Genomic DNA, 17061 nt, shown 5'->3' on the forward strand with positions numbered 1-17061 from the left:
TACCCTGCAGTATACTGTCCCAGACCCTGTACCCTGCAGTATACTGTCCCAGACCCTGTACCCTGCAGTATAGTGTCCCAGACCCTGTACCCTGCAGTATACTGTCCCAGACTCCTGTACCCTGCAGTATACTGTCCCAGACCCTGTACCCTGCAGTATACTGTCCCAGACCCTGTACCCTGCAGTATACTGTCCCAGACCCTGTACGCTGCAGTATACTGTCCCAGACCCTGTACCCTGCAGTATACTGTCCCAGGCCCTGAACGCTGCAGTATACTGTCCCAGACCCTGTACCCTGCAGTATACTGTCCCAGACCCTGTACTCTGCAGTATACTGTCCCAGACCCTGTACCCTGCAGTATACTGTCCCAGACCCTGTACCCTGCAGTATACTGTCCCAGACCCTGTACCCTGCAGTATACTGTCCCAGACCCTGTACTCTGCAGTATACTGTCCCAGATCCTGTACTCTGCAGTATAGTGTCCCAGACCCTGTACCCTGCAGTATACTGTCCCAGACCCTGTACCCTGCAGTATACTGTCCCAGACCCTGTACCCTGCAGTATACTGTCCCAGACCCTGTACCCTGCAGTATACTGTCCCAGACCCTGTACCCTGCAGTATACTGTCCCAGACCCTGTACCCTGCAGTATACTGTCCCAGACCCTGTACCCTGCAGTATACTGTCCCAGACCCTGTACCCTGCAGTATACTGTCCCAGACCCTGTACCCTGCAGTATACTGTCCCAGACCCTGTACCCTGCAGTATACTGTCCCAGACCCTGTACTCTGCAGTATACTGTCCCAGTTCCTGTACTCTGCAGTATACTGTCCCAGACCCTGTACCCTGCAGTATACTGTCCCAGACCCTGTACCCTGCAGTATACTGTCCCAGACCCTGTACCCTGCAGTATACTGTCCCAGACCCTGTACTCTGCAGTATACTGTCCCAGACCCTGTACCCTGCAGTATACTGTCCCAGACCCTGTACCCTGCAGTATACTGTCCCAGACCCTGTACCCTGCAGTATACTGTCCCAGACCCTGTACCCTGCAGTATACTGTCCCAGACCCTGTACCCTGCAGTATACTGTCCCGGCCCCTGTACCCTGCAGTATACTGTCCCAGACCCTGTACCCTGCAGTATACTGTCCCAGAGCCTGTACTCTGCAGTATACTTTCCCAGACCCTGTACCCTGCAGTATACTGTACCGGCCCTTGTACCCTGCAGTATACTGTCCCAGACCCTGTACCCTGCAGTATACTGTCCCAGACCCTGTACCCTGCAGTATACTGTCCCAGACCCTGTACCCTGCAGTATACTGTCCCAGACCCTGTACCCTGCAGTATACTGTCCCAGACCCTGTACCCTGCAGTATACTGTCCCAGCCCCTGTACCCTGCAGTATACTTTCCCAGACCCTGTACCCTGCAGTATACTGTACCGGCCCTTGTACCCTGCAGTATACTGTCCCAGACCCTGTACCCTGCAGTATACTGTCCCAGCTCCTGTACTCTGCAGTATACTGTCCCAGACCCTGTACCCTGCAGTATACTGTCCCAGACCCTGTACCCTGCAGTATACTGTCCCAGACCCTGTACCCTGCAGTATACTGTCCCAGACCCTGTACCCTGCAGTATACTGTCCCAGACCCTGTACCCTGCAGTATACTGTCCCAGACCCTGTACTCTGCAGTATACTGTCCCAGACCCTGTACCCTGCAGTATACTGTCCCAGACCCTGTACCCTGCAGTATACTGTCCCAGCTCCTGTACTCTGCAGTATACTGTCCCAGACCCTGTACCCTGCAGTATACTGTCCCAGACCCTGTACCCTGCAGTATACTGTCCCAGACCCTGTACCCTGCAGTATACTGTCCCAGACCCTGTACCCTGCAGTATACTGTCCCAGACCCTGTACCCTGCAGTATACTGTCCCAGACCCTGTACCCTGCAGTATACTGTCCCAGACCCTGTACCCTGCAGTATACTGTCCCAGACCCTGTACTCTGCAGTATACTGTCCCAGACCCTGTACCCTGCAGTATACTGTCCCAGACCCTGTACCCTGTACCCTGCAGTACACTGTCCCAGACCCTGTACCCTGCAGTATACTGTCCCAGACCCTGTACCCTGCAGTATACTGTCCCAGACCCTGTACCCTGCAGTATACTGTCCCAGACCCTGTACCCTGCAGTATACTTCCCAGACCCTGTACCCTGCAGTACTGTCCCGGCCCTGTACCCTGCAGTATACTGTCCCAGACCCTGTACCCTGCAGTATACTGTCCCAGACCCTGTACCCTGCAGTATACTGTCCCAGACCCTGTACCCTGCAGTATACTGTCCCAGACCCTGTACCCTGCAGTATACTGTCCCAGACCCTGTACTCTGCAGTATACTGTCCCAGACCCTGTACCCTGCAGTATACTGTCCCAGACCCTGTCCTGCAGTATACTGTCCCAGACCCTGTACCCTGCAGTATACTGTCCCGGACCCTGTACCCTGCAGTATACTGTCCCAGACCCTGTACTGCAGTATACTGTCCGACCCTGTACCCTGCAGTATACTGTCCCAGACCCTGTACCCTGCAGTATACTGTCCCAGACCCTGTACCCTGCAGTATACTGTCCCAGACCCTGTACCCTGCAGTATACTGTCCCAGACCCTGTACCCTGCAGTATACTGTCCCAGACCCTGTACTCTGCAGTATACTGTATACTGTCCCAGACCCTGTACCCTGCAGTACACTGTCCCAGACCCTGTACCCTGCAGTATACTGTCCCAGACCCTGTACCCTGCAGTATACTGTCCCAGACCCTGTACCCTGCAGTATACTGTCCCAGACCCTGTACCCTGCAGTACACTGTCCCAGACCCTGTACCCTGCAGTATACTGTCCCAGACCCTGTACCCTGCAGTATACTGTCCCAGACCCTGTACCCTGCACTGTATACTGTCCCAGACCCTGTACCCTGCAGTACACTGTCCCAGACCCTGTACCCTGCAGTATACTGTCCCAGACCCTGTACCCTGCAGTATACTGTCCCAGCTCCTGTACTCTGCAGAACTGTCCCGACCCTGTACCCTGCAGTAACTGTCCCAGACCCTGTACCCTGCAGTAACTGTCCCGGACCCTGTACCCTGCAGTACACTGTCCGGCCCCTGTACTCTGCAGTATACTGTCCCAGACCCTGTACCCTGCAGTATACTGTCCCAGACCCTGTACCCTGCAGTATACTGTCCCAGACCCTGTACCCTGCAGTATACTGTCCCAGACCCTGTACCCTGCAGTATACTGTCCCAGACCCTGTACCCTGCAGTATACTGTCCCGGACCCTGTACCCTGCAGTATACTGTCCCAGACCCTGTACCCTGCAGTATACTGTCCCGGACCCTGTACCCTGCAGTATACTGTCCCAGACCCTGTACCCTGCAGTATACTGTCCCAGACCCTGTACTCTGCAGTATACTGTCCCGACCCTGTACCCTGCAGTATACTGTCCCGGACCCTGTACCCTGCAGTATACTGTCCCAGACCCTGTACCCTGCAGTATACTGTCCCAGACCCTGTACCCTGCAGTATACTGTCCCAGACCCTGTACCCTGCAGTATACTGTCCCAGACCCTGTACTCTGCAGTATACTGTCCCAGACCCTGTACCCTGCAGTATACTGTCCCAGACCCTGTACCCTGCAGTATACTGTCCCAGACCCTGTACCCTGCAGTATACTGTCCCAGACCCTGTACTCTGCAGTATACTGTCCCAGACCCTGTACCCTGCAGTATACTGTCCCAGACCCTGTACCCTGCAGTATACTGTCCCAGACCCTGTACTCTGCAGTATACTGTCCCAGACCCTGTACTCTGCAGTATACTGTCCCAGACCCTGTACTCTGCAGTATACTGTCCCAGACCCTGTACCCTGCAGTATACTGTCCCAGACCCTGTACCCTGCAGTATACTGTCCCAGCTCCTGTACTCTGCAGTATACTGTCCCAGACCCTGTACCCTGCAGTATACTGTCCCAGACCCTGTACCCTGTAGTATACGGTTCCAGACCCTGTATCCTGCAGTATAGTGTCCCACACCCTGTACCCTGCAGTATACTGTCCCAGACCCTGTACCCTGTAGTATACGGTTCCAGAACCTGTATCCTGCAGTATACTGTCCCAGACCCTGTACCCTGCAGTATACTGTCCCAGACCCTCTACCCTGCAGTACACTGTCCCGGCCCCTGTACCCTGCAGTATAGTGTCCCAGAGCCTGTACTCTGCAGTATACTTTCCCAGACCCTGTACCCTGCAGTATACTGTCCCAGACCCTGTACCCTGCAGTATACTGTCCCAGACCCTGTACCCTGCAGTATACTGTCCCAGACCCTGTACCCTGCAGTATACTGTCCCAGACCCTGTACCCTGCAGTATACTGTCCCAGACCCTGTACTCTGCAGTACACTGTCCCAGACCCTGTACCCTGCAGTATACTGTCCCAGACCCTGTACCCTGCAGTATACTGTCCCGGACCCTGTACTCTGCAGTACACTGTCCCGGCCCCTGTACTCTGCAGTATACTGTCCCGGACCCTGTACCCTGCAGTATACTGTCCCAGACCCTGTACCCTGCAGTATACTGTCCCAGACCCTGTACCCTGCAGTATACTGTCCCAGACCCTGTACCCTGCAGTATACTGTCCCAGACCCTGTACCCTGTAGTATACGGTTCCAGACCCTGTACCCTGCAGTATGCTGTCCCAGACCCTGTACCCTGCAGTATACTGTCCCAGACCCTGTACCCTGCAGTATACTGTCCCAGACCCTGTACCCTGCAGTATACTGTCCCAGACCCTGTACTCTGCAGTATACTGTCCCAGACCCTGTACCCTGCAGTATACTGTCCCAGACCCTGTACCCTGCAGTATACTGTCCCAGACCCTGTACCCTGCAGTATACTGTCCCAGACCCTGTACCCTGCAGTATACTGTCCCAGACGCTGTACCCTGCAGTATACTGTCCCAGACCCTGTACCCTGCAGTATACTGTCCCAGACCCTGTACCCTGCAGTATACTGTCCCAGACCCTGTACCCTGCAGTATACTGTCCCAGACCCTGTACCCTGCAGTATACTGTCCCGGCCCCTGTACTCTGCAGTATACTGTCCCAGACCCTGTACCCTGCAGTATACTGTCCCAGAGCCTGTACTCTGCAGTATACTGTCCCAGACCCTGTACCCTGCAGTATACTGTCCCAGACCCTGTACCCTGCAGTATACTGTCCCAGACCCTTGTACCCTGCAGTATACTGTCCCAGACCCTGTACTCTGCAGTATACTGTCCCAGACCCTGTACCCTGCAGTATACTGTCCCAGACCCTGTACCCTGCAGTATACTGTCCCAGCTCCTGTACTCTGCAGTATACTGTCCCAGACCCTGTACCCTGCAGTATACTGTCCCAGACCCTGTACCCTGCAGTATACTGTCCCAGACCCTGTACCCTGCAGTATACTGTCCCAGACCCTGTACCCTGCAGTATACTGTCCCAGACCCTGTACTCTGCAGTATACTGTCCCAGACCCTGTACCCTGCAGTATACTGTCCCAGACCCTGTACCCTGCAGTATACTGTCCCAGACCCTGTATCCTGCAGTATACTGTCCCAGACCCTGTACCCTGCAGTATACTGTCCCAGACCCTGTACCCTGCAGTATACTGTCCCAGACCCTGTACGCTGCAGTATACTGTCCCAGACCCTGTACCCTGCAGTATACTGTCCCAGACCCTCTACCCTGCAGTACACTGTCCCGGCCCCTGTACCCTGCAGTATACTGTCCCAGCTCCTGTACTCTGCAGTATACTGTCCCAGACCCTGTACCCTGCATTATACTGTCCCAGACCCTGTACCCTGCAGTACACTGTCCCAGACCCTGTACCCTGCAGTATACTGTCCCAGACACTGTACCCAGCAGTATACTGTCACAGACGCTGTACCCGGCAGTATACTGTCCCAGACCCTGTACTCTGCAGTACACTGTCCCGGCCCCTGTACCCTGCAGTATACTGTCCCAGACCCTGTACCCTGCAGTATACTGTCCCGGACCCTGTACCCTGCAGTATACTGTCCCAGACCCTGTACTCTGCAGTATACTGTCCCGGACCCTGTACCCTGCAGTATACTGTCCCAGACCCTGTACTCTGCAGTATACTGTCCCAGACCCTGTACCCTGCAGTATACTGTCCCAGACCCTGTACTCTGCAGTATACTGTCCCAGACCCTTGGACCCTGCAGTATACTGTCCCAGACCCTGTACTCTGCAGTATACTGTCCCAGACCCTGTACCCTGCAGTATACTGTCCCAGACCCTGTACCCTGCAGTATACTGTCCCAGACCCTGTACTCTGCAGTATACTGTCCCAGACCCTGTACCCTGCAGTATACTGTCCCAGACCCTGTACCCTGCAGTATACTGTCCCAGACCCTGTACCCTGCAGTATACTGTCCCAGACCCTGTACCCTGCAGTATACTGTCCCAGCTCCTGTACTCTGCAGTATACTGTCCCAGACCCTGTACCCTGCAGTATACTGTCCCAGACCCTGTACCCTGCAGTATACTGTCCCAGACCCTGTACTCTGCAGTATACTGTCCCAGTTCCTGTACTCTGTAGTATACTGTCCCAGACCCTGTACCCTGCAGTATACTGTCCCAGACCCTGTACCCTGCAGTATACTGTCCCAGACCCTGTACTCTGCAGTATACTGTCCCAGCTCCTGTACTCTGCAGTACACTGTCCCAGACCCTGTACCCTGCAGTATACTGTCCCAGACACTGTACCCTGTAGTGTACGGTTCCAGACCCTGTACCCTGCAGTATACTGTCCCAGACCCTGTACCCTGCAGTATACTGTCCCAGACCCTGTACCCTGCAGTATACTGTCCCGGCCCCTGTACCCTGCAGTATACTGTCCCAGACCCTGTACCCTGCAGTATACTGTCCCAGACCCTGTACCCTGCAGTATACTGTCCCAGACCCTGTACCCTGCAGTATACTGTCCCAGACCCTGTACCCTGCAGTATACTGTCCCAGCTCCTGTACTCTGCAGTATACTGTCCCAGACCCTGTACCCTGCAGTATACTGTCCCAGACCCTGTACCCTGCAGTATACTGTCCCAGACCCTGTACCCTGCAGTATACTGTCCCAGACCCTGTACCCTGCAGTACACTGTCCCAGACCCTGTACCCTGCAGTACACTGTCCCAGACCCTGTACCCTGCAGTATACTGTCCCAGACCCTGTACCCTGCAGTATACTGTCCCAGACCCTGTACCCTGCAGTATACTGTCCTGGCTCCTGTACCCTGCAGTATACTGTCCCAGACCCTGTACCCTGCAGTATACTGTCCCAGACCCTGTACTCTGCAGTATACTGTCCCAGTTCCTGTACTCTGCAGTATACTGTCCCAGACCCTGTACCCTGCAGTATACTGTCCCAGACCCTGTACCCTGCAGTATACTGTCCCAGACCCTGTACTCTGCAGTATACTGTCCCAGCTCCTGTACTCTGCAGTATACTGTCCCAGACCCTGTACCCTGCAGTATACTGTCCCAGACCCTGTACCCTGTAGTATACGGTTCCAGACCCTGTATCCTGCAGTATACTGTCCCAGACCCTGTACCCTGCAGTATACTGTCCCAGACCCTGTACCCTGCAGTATACTGTCCCGGCCCCTGTACCCTGCAGTATACTGTCCCAGACCCTGTACCCTGCAGTATACTGTCCCAGACCCTGTACCCTGCAGTATAGTGTCTCAGACCCTGTACCCTGCAGTGTACTGTCCCGGCCCCTGTACCCTGCAGTATACTGTCCCAGACCCTGTACCCTGCAGTATACTGTCCCAGACCCTGTACCCTGCAGTATACTGTCCCAGACCCTGTACCCTGCAGTATACTGTCCCAGACCCTGTACCCTGCAGTATACTGTCCCAGACCCTGTACCCTGCAGTATACTGTCCCAGACCCTGTACCCTGCAGTATACTGTCCTGGCCCCGGTACACTGCAGTATACTGTCCCAGACCCTGTACCCTGCAGTATACAGTCCCGGCCTCTGTGCCTTGCAGTGTACTGTCCCAGACCCTGCATGCTGCAGTATACTGTCCCGGCTGCTGTACTCTGCAGTATACTGTCCCAGACACTGTACCCTGAAATATACTGTCCCAGACCCTGTACCCTGCAGTATACTGTCCCAGACGCTGTACCCGGCAGTATACTGTCCCAGACCCTGTACTCTGCAGTATACTGTCCCAGACCCTGTACTCTGCAGTATACTGTCCCAGTGCCTGTACTCTGTAGTATACTGTCCCAGACCCTGTACCCTGCAGTATACTGTCCCAGACCCTGTACACTGCAGTATACTGTCCCAGCTCCTGTACTCTGCAGTACACTGTCCCAGACCCTGTACCCTGCAGTATACTGTCCCAGACCCTGTACCCTGTAGTATACGGTTCCAGACCCTGTATCCTGCAGTATAGTGTCCCAGAACCTGTACCCTGCAGTATACTGTCCCAGACCCTGTACCCTGTAGTATACGGTTCCAGACCCTGTATCCTGCAGTATACTGTCCCAGACCCTGTACCCTGCAGTATACTGTCCCAGACCCTGTACCCTGCAGTACACTGTCCCGGCCCCTGTACCCTGCAGTATACTGTCCCAGACCCTGTACTCTGCAGTATACTGTCCCAGACCCTGTACCCTGCAGTATACTGTCCCAGACCCTGTACCCTGCAGTATACTGTCCCAGACCCTGTACCCTGCAGTATACTGTCCCAGACCCTGTACCCGGCAGTATACTGTCCCAGACGCTGTACCCTGCAGTATACTGTCCCAGACCCTGTACTCTGCAGTACACTGTCCCGGCCCCTGTACCTTGCAGTACACTGTCCCAGACCCTGTACCCTGCAGTATACTGTCCCGGACCCTGTACTCTGCAGTACACTGTCCCGGCCCCTGTACTCTGCAGTATACTGTCCCGGACCCTGTACCCTGCAGTATACTGTCCCAGACCCTGTACCCTGTAGTATACGGTTCCAGACCCTGTATCCTGTAGTATAGTGTCCCACAACCTGTACCCTGCAGTATACTGTCCCAGACCCTGTACCCTGCAGTATACTGTCCCAGACCCTGTACTCTGCAGTATACTGTCCCAGACCCTGTACCCTGCAGTATACTGTCCCAGACCCTCTACCCTGCAGTACACTGTCCCGGCCCCTGTACCCTGCAGTATAGTGTCCCAGAGCCTATACTCTGCAGTATACTTTCGCAGACCCTGTACCCTGCATTATACTGTCCCAGACCCTGTACCCTGCAGTACACTGTCCCAGACCCTGTACCCTGCAGTATACTGTCCCAGACCCTGTACCCTGCAGTATACTGTCCCAGACGCTGTACCCGGCAGTATACTGTCCCAGACCCTGTACTCTGCAGTACACTGTCCCGGCCCCTGTACCCTGCAGTACACTGTCCCAGACCCTGTACCCTGCAGTATACTGTCCCGGACCCTGTACTCTGCAGTACACTGTCCCGGCCCCTGTACTCTGCAGTATACTGTCCCGGACCCTATACCCTGCAGTATACTGTCCCGGACCCTGTACTCTGCAGTATACTGTCCCAGACCCTGTACCCTGCAGAATACTGTCCCGGACCCTGTACTCTGCAGTATACTGTCCCAGACCTTGGACCCTGCAGTATACTGTCCCAGACCCTGTACTCTGCAGTGTACTGTCCCAGACCCTGTACCCTGCAGTATACTGTCCCAGACCCTGTACCCTTTAGTATACTGTCCCAGCTCCTGTACTCTGCAGTATACTGTCCCAGACCCTGTACCCTGCAGTATACTGTCCCAGACCCTGTACCCTGCAGTATACTGTCCCAGACCCTGTACTCTGCAGTATACTGTCCCAGACCCTGTACCCTGCAGTATACTGTCCCAGCTCCTGTACTCTGCAGTACACTGTCCCAGACCCTGTACCCTGCAGTATACTGTCCCAGACCCTGTACCCTGTAGTATACGGTTCCAGAACCTGTATCCTGCAGTATAGTGTCCCACAACCTGTACCCTGCAGTATACTGTCCCAGACCCTGTACCCTGTAGTATACGGTTCCAGAACCTGTATCCTGCAGTATACTGTCCCAGACCCTGTACCCTGCAGTATACTGTCCCAGACCCTGTACCCTGCAGTATACTGTCCCGGCCGCTGTACCCTGCAGTATAGTGTCCCAGAGCCTGTACTCTGCAGTATACTTTCGCAGACCCTGTACCCTGCATTATACTGTCCCAGACCCTGTACCCTGCAGAACACTGTCCCAGACACTGTACACCGCAGTATACTGTCCCAGACCCTGTACCCTGCAGAACACTGTCCCAGACCCTGTACCCTGCAGTATACTGTCCCAGACCCTGTACCCAGCAGTATACTGTCACAGACGCTGTACCCGGCAGTATACTGTCCCAGACCCTGTACTCTGCAGTACACTGTCCCGGCCCCTGTACCCTGCAGTACACTGTCCCAGACCCTGTACCCTGCAGTATACTGTCCCGGACCCTGTACTCTGCAGTACACTGTCCCGGCCCCTGTACTCTGCAGTATACTGTCCCGGACCCTGTACCCTGCAGTATACTGTCCCGGACCCTGTACTCTGCAGTATACTGTCCCAGACCCTGTACCCTGCAGTATACTGTCCCGGACCCTGTACTCTGCAGTATACTGTCCCAGACCCTGTACCCTGCAGTATACTGTCCCAGACCCTGTACTCTGCAGTGTACTGTCCCAGACCCTGTACCCTGCAGTATACTGTCCCAGACCCTGTACCCTGCAGTATACTGTCCCAGCTCCTGTACTCTGCAGTATACTGTCCCAGACCCTGTACCCTGCAGTATACTGTCCCAGACCCTGTACCCTGCAGTATACTGTCCCAGACCCTGTACTCTGCAGTATACTGTCCCAGACCCTGTACCCTGCAGTATACTGTCCCAGCTCCTGTACTCTGCAGTATACTGTCCCAGACCCTGTACCCTGCAGTATACTGTCCCAGACCCTGTACCCTGCAGTATACTGTCCCAGACCCTGTACTCTGCAGTATACTGTCCCAGTTCCTGTACTCTGTAGTATACTGTCCCAGACCCTGTACCCTGCAGTATACTGTCCCAGACCCTGTACCCTGCAGTATACTGTCCCAGACCCTGTACTCTGCAGTATACTGTCCCAGTTCCTGTACTCTGTAGTATACTGTCCCAGACCCTGTACCCTGCAGTATACTGTCCCAGACCCTGTACCCTGCAGTATACTGTCCCAGACCCTGTACTCTGCAGTATACTGTCCCAGCTCCTGTGCTCTGCAGTACACTGTCCCAAACCCTGTACCCTGCAGTATACTGTCCCAGACACTGTACCCTGTAGTGTACGGTTCCAGACCCTGTATCCTGCAGTATAGTGTCCCACAACCTGTACCCTGCAGTATACTGTCCCAGACCCTGTACCCTGTAGTATACGGTTCCAGAACCTGTATCCTGCAGTATACTGTCCCAGACCCTGTACCCTGCAGTATACTGTCCCAGACCCTCTACCCTGCAGTACACTGTCCCGGCCCCTGTACCCTGCAGTATATTGTCCCAGAGCCTGTACTCTGCAGTATACTTTCGCAGACCCTGTACCCTGCATTATACTGTCCCAGACCCTGTACCCTGCAGTACACTGTCCCAGACCCTGTACCCTGCAGTATACTGTCCCAGACCCTGTACCCGGCAGTATACTGTCCCAGACGCTGTACCCGGCAGTATACTGTCCCAGACCCTGTACTCTGCAGTACACTGTCCCGGCCCCTGTACCCTGCAGTACACTGTCCCAGACCCTGTACCCTGCAGTATACTGTCCCGGACCCTGTACTCTGCAGTACACTGTCCCGGCCCCTGTACTCTGCAGTATACTGTCCCGGCCCCTGTACTCTGCAGTATACTGTCCCGGACCCTGTACCCTGCAGTATACTGTCCCGGACCCTGTACTCTGCAGTATACTGTCCCAGACCCTGTACCCTGCAGTATACTGTCCCGGACCCTGTACTCTGCAGTATACTGTCCCAGACCCTGTACCCTGCAGTATACTGTCCCAGACCCTGTACTCTGCAGTATACTGTCCCAGACCCTGTACCCTGCAGTATACTGTCCCAGACCCTGTACCCTGCAGTATACTGTCCCAGCTCCTGTACTCTGCAGTATACTGTCCCAGACCCTGTACCCTGCAGTATACTGTCCCAGACCCTGTACCCTGCAGTATACTGTCCCAGACCCTGTACTCTGCAGTATACTGTCCCAGACCCTGTACCCTGCAGTATACTGTCCCAGCTCCTGTACTCTGCAGTATACTGTCCCAGACCCTGTACCCTGCAGTATACTGTCCCAGACCCTGTACCCTGTAGTATACGGTTCCAGACCCTGTATCCTGTAGTATAGTGTCCCACAACCTGTACCCTGCAGTATACTGTCCCAGACCCTGTACCCTGTAGTATACGGTTCCAGACCCTGTACTCTGCAGTATACTGTCCCAGACCCTGTACCCTGCAGTATACTGTCCCAGACCCTCTACCCTGCAGTACACTGTCCCGGCCCCTGTACCCTGCAGTATAGTGTCCCAGAGCCTGTACTCTGCAGTATACTGTCCCAGACCCTGTACCCTGCAGTATACTGTCCCAGACCCTGTACCCTGCAGTATACTGTCCCAGACCCTGTACCCTGCAGTATACTGTCCCAGACCCTGTACCCTGCAGTATACTGTCCCAGACCCTGTACCCTGCAGTATACTGTCCCAGACCCTGTACCCTGCAGTATACTGTCCCAGACCCTGTACCCTGCAGTACACTGTCCCAGACCCTGTACCCTGCAGTATACTGTCCCAGACCCTGTACCCTGCAGTATACTGTCCCAGACCCTGTACCCTGCAGTATACTGTCCCAGACCCTGTACCCTGCAGTATACTGTCCCAGACCCTGTACCCTGCAGTATACTGTCCCAGACCCTGTACCCTGCAGTATACTGTCCCAGACCCTGTACCCTGCAGTATACTGTCCCAGACCCTGTACCCTGCAGTATACTGTCCCAGACCCTGTACCCTGCAGTATACTGTCCCAGACCCTGTACCCTGCAGTATACTGTCCCAGACCCTGTACCCTGCAGTATACTGTCCCAGACCCTGTACCCTGCAGTATACTGTCCCAGACCCTGTACCCTGCAGTATACTGTCCCAGACCCTGTACCCTGCAGTATACTGTCCCAGACCCTGTACCCTGCAGTATACTGTCCTAGACCCTGTACCCTGTAGTATACGGTTCCAGACCCTGTATCCTGCAGTATACTGTCCCAGACCCTGTACCCTGCAGTATACTGTCCCAGACCCTGTACCCTGCAGTGTACTGTCCCGGCCCCGGTACCCTGCAGTGTACTGTCCCAGACCCTGTACCCTGCAGTATAGTGTCTCAGACCCTGTACCCTGCAGTATAGTGTCTCAGACCTTGTACCCTGCAGTGTACTGTCCCGGCCCCTGTACCCTGCAGTGTACTGTCCCAGACACTGTACCCTGCAGTATACTGTCCCGGCCCCTGTACCCTGCAGTATACTGTCCCAGACCCTGTACCCTGCAGTATACTGTCCCAGACCCTGTACCCTGCAGTATACTGTCCCAGACCCTGTACCCTGCAGTATAGTGTCTCAGACCTTGTACCCTGCAGTGTACTGTCCCGGCCCCTGTACCCTGCAGTATACTGTCCCAGACCCTGTACCCTGCAGTATACTGTCCCGGCCCCTGTACCCTGCAGTATACTGTCCCAGACCCTGTACCCTGCAGTATACTGTCCCAGACCCTGTACCCTGCAGTATACTGTCCCAGACCCTGTACCCTGCAGTATAGTGTCTCAGACCCTGTACCCTGCAGTATACTGTCCTGGCCCCGGTACCCTGCAGTATACTGTCCTGGCTCCTGTACTCTGTAGTATACTGTCCCAGACCCGGTACCCTGCAGTATACTGTCCCAGACCCTGTACCCTGCAGTATACTGTCCTGGCTCCGGTACCCTGCAGTATACTGTCCCAGACCCTGTACCCTGCAGTATACTGTCCCGGCCTCTGTACCCTGCAGTATACTGTCCCAGACCCTGTATGCTGCAGTATACTGTCCCAGACCCTGTACCATGCGGTATACTGTCCCAGACCCTGTACCCTGCAGTATACTGTCCCAGACCCTGTACCCTGCAGTATACTGTCCCAGACCCTGTACCCTGCAGTATACTGTCCCAGACCCTGTACCCTGCAGTATACTGTCCCAGACCCTGTACCCTGCAGTATACTGTCCCAGACCCTGTACTCTGCAGTATACTGTCCCAGTTCCTGTACTCTGTAGTATACTGTCCCAGACCCTGTACCCTGCAGTATACTGTCCCAGACCCTGTACCCTGCAGTATACTGTCCCAGACCCTGTACCCTGCAGTATACTGTCCCAGACCCTGTACCCTGCAGTACACTGTCCCAGACCCTGTACCCTGCAGTATACTGTCCCAGACCCTGTACCCTGCAGTATACTGTCCCAGACCCTGTACCCTGCAGTAAACTGTCCCAGACCCTGTACCCTGCAGTACACTGTCCCGGACCCTGTACCCTGCAGTATACTGTCCCAGACCCTGTACTCTGCAGTATACTGTCCCAGACCCTGTACCCTGCAGTACACTGTCCCGGCTTCTGTACTCTGCAGTATACTGTCCCGGACCCTGTACCCTGCAGTATACTGTCCCAGACCCTGTACCCTGCAGTATACTGTCCCAGACCCTGTACCCTGCAGTATACTGTCCCAGACCCTGTACCCTGCAGTATACTGTCCCAGACCCTGTACCCTGCAGTATACTGTCCCAGACCCTGTACCCTGCAGTATACTGTCCCAGACCCTGTACCCTGCAGTATACTGTCCCAGACCCTGTACCCTGCAGTATACTGTCCCAGACCCTGTACCCTGCAGTATACTGTCCCGGCCCCTGTACCCTGCAGTATACTGTCCCAGACCCTGTACCCTGCAGTATACTGTCCCAGACCCTGTACCCTGCAGTATACTGTCCCAGACCCTGTACCCTGCAGTATAGTGTCTCAGACCCTGTACCCTGCAGTATACTGTCCTGGCCCCGGTACCCTGCAGTATACTGTCCTGGCTCCTGTACTCTGCAGTATACTGTCCCAGACCCTGTACCCTGCAGTATACTGTCCCAGACCCTGTACCCTGCAGTATACTGTCCTGGCTCCTGTACCCTGCAGTATACTGTCCCAGACCCTGTACCCTGCAGTATACTGTCCCGGCCCCTGTACCCTGCAGTATACTGTCCCAGACCCTGTACCCTGCAGTATACTGTCCCAGACCCTGTACCCTGCAGTATACTGTCCCAGACCCTGTACCCTGCAGTATACTGTCCCAGACCCTGTACCCTGCAGTATACTGTCCCAGACCCTGTACCCTGCAGTATACTGTCCCAGACCCTGTACTCTGCAGTATACTGTCCCAGACCCTGTACCCTGCAGTATACTGTCCCAGACCCTGTACTCTGCAGTATACTGTCCCAGTTCCTGTACTCTGTAGTATACTGTCCCAGACCCTGTACCCTGCAGTATACTGTCCCAGACCCTGTACCCTGCAGTACACTGTCCCAGACCCTGTACCCTGCAGTATACTGTCCCAGACCCTGTACCCTGCAGTACACTGTCCCAGACCCTGTACCCTGCAGTACACTGTCCCAGACCCTGTACCCTGCAGTATACTGTCCCAGACCCTGTACCCTGCAGTATACTGTCCCAGACCCTGTACCCTGCAGTACACTGTCCCGGACCCTGTATCCTGCAGTATACTGTCCCGGACCCTGTACTCTGCAGTATACTGTCCCAGACCCTGTACCCTGCAGTACACTGTCCCGGCTTCTGTACTCTGCAGTATACTGTCCCGGCCCCTGTACCCTGCAGTATACTGTCCCAGACCCTGTACCGTGCAGTATACTGTCCCAGACCCTGTACGCTGCAGTATACTGTCCCAGACCCTGTACGCTGCAGTATACTGTCCCAGACCCTGTACCCTGCAGTATACTGTCCCAGACCCTGTACCCTGCAGTATACTGTCCCAGACCCTGTACCCTGCAGTATACTGTCCCAGACCCTGTACCCTGCAGTATACTGTCCCAGACCCTCTACCCTGCAGTACACTGTCCCGGCCCCTGTACCCTGCAGTATACTGTCCCAGACCCTGTACCCTGCAGTATACTGTCCCAGGCCCTGTACGCTGCAGTATACTGTCCCAGACCCTGTACCCTGCAGTATACTGTCCCAGACCCTGTACCCTGCAGTATACTGTCCCAGACCCTGTACCCTGCAGTATACTGTCCCAGACCCTCTACCCTGCAGTACACTGTCCCGGCCCCTGTACCCTGCAGTATACTGTCCCGGACCCTGTACCCTGCAGTATACTGTCCCAGACCCTCTACCCTGCAGTATACTGTCCCAGACCCTGTACCCTGCAGTATACTGTCCCAGACCCTCTACCCTGCAGTACACTGTCCCAGCCCCATGTACCCTGCAGTACACTGTCCCGGCCCCTGTACCCTGCAGTGTACTGTTCCAGACCCTGTATTCTGTCTGCACTAGAGTCGTAGAGTCATAACACAGTCCAGAGCGATTCTGGGAAAGGAGAGGGTGGAAGAGGGGGAGGCAGATGTGGAGAGGGGAGAGGTGAGAGGGGGAGAGGAGGAGGGGAGAGGGGAGAGGAGGAGGGGAGAGGGGAGGGGGGAGAGTGGGAGAGGGGGAGGGGGTGAGGGGAGGGGGAGGGGTAGAGGGGGAGGGGAGAGGGGAGAGGGGAGAGGGGAGAGGGGAGAGTGGGAGACGGGGAGAGGGGGAGGCGAGAGAGGGAGAGAGAGGGGGTGAGGGGAGGGGGAGGGGTAGAGTGGGAGGGGAGAGGGGAGAGGGGGAGAGGGGGAGGGGAGAAGGAGAGGGGGCGAGGGGGGTGAGGGGGAG

The 17061-nt window shown here is 55.3% G+C and overlaps 1 protein-coding gene across 1 annotated transcript in view; it reads right to left on the reverse strand.

Moving 5' to 3' along the window:
• plxna3 (plexin A3) overlaps positions 1-17061 on the reverse strand; it is a 196060-nt gene that overhangs the window by 99952 nt on the left and 79047 nt on the right. The window lies entirely within an intron of this gene.

The sequence above is a fragment of the Mobula hypostoma genome, chromosome 28, assembly GCF_963921235.1.
Source record: "Mobula hypostoma chromosome 28, sMobHyp1.1, whole genome shotgun sequence".
Lineage (NCBI taxonomy): Eukaryota > Metazoa > Chordata > Chondrichthyes > Myliobatiformes > Myliobatidae > Mobula > Mobula hypostoma.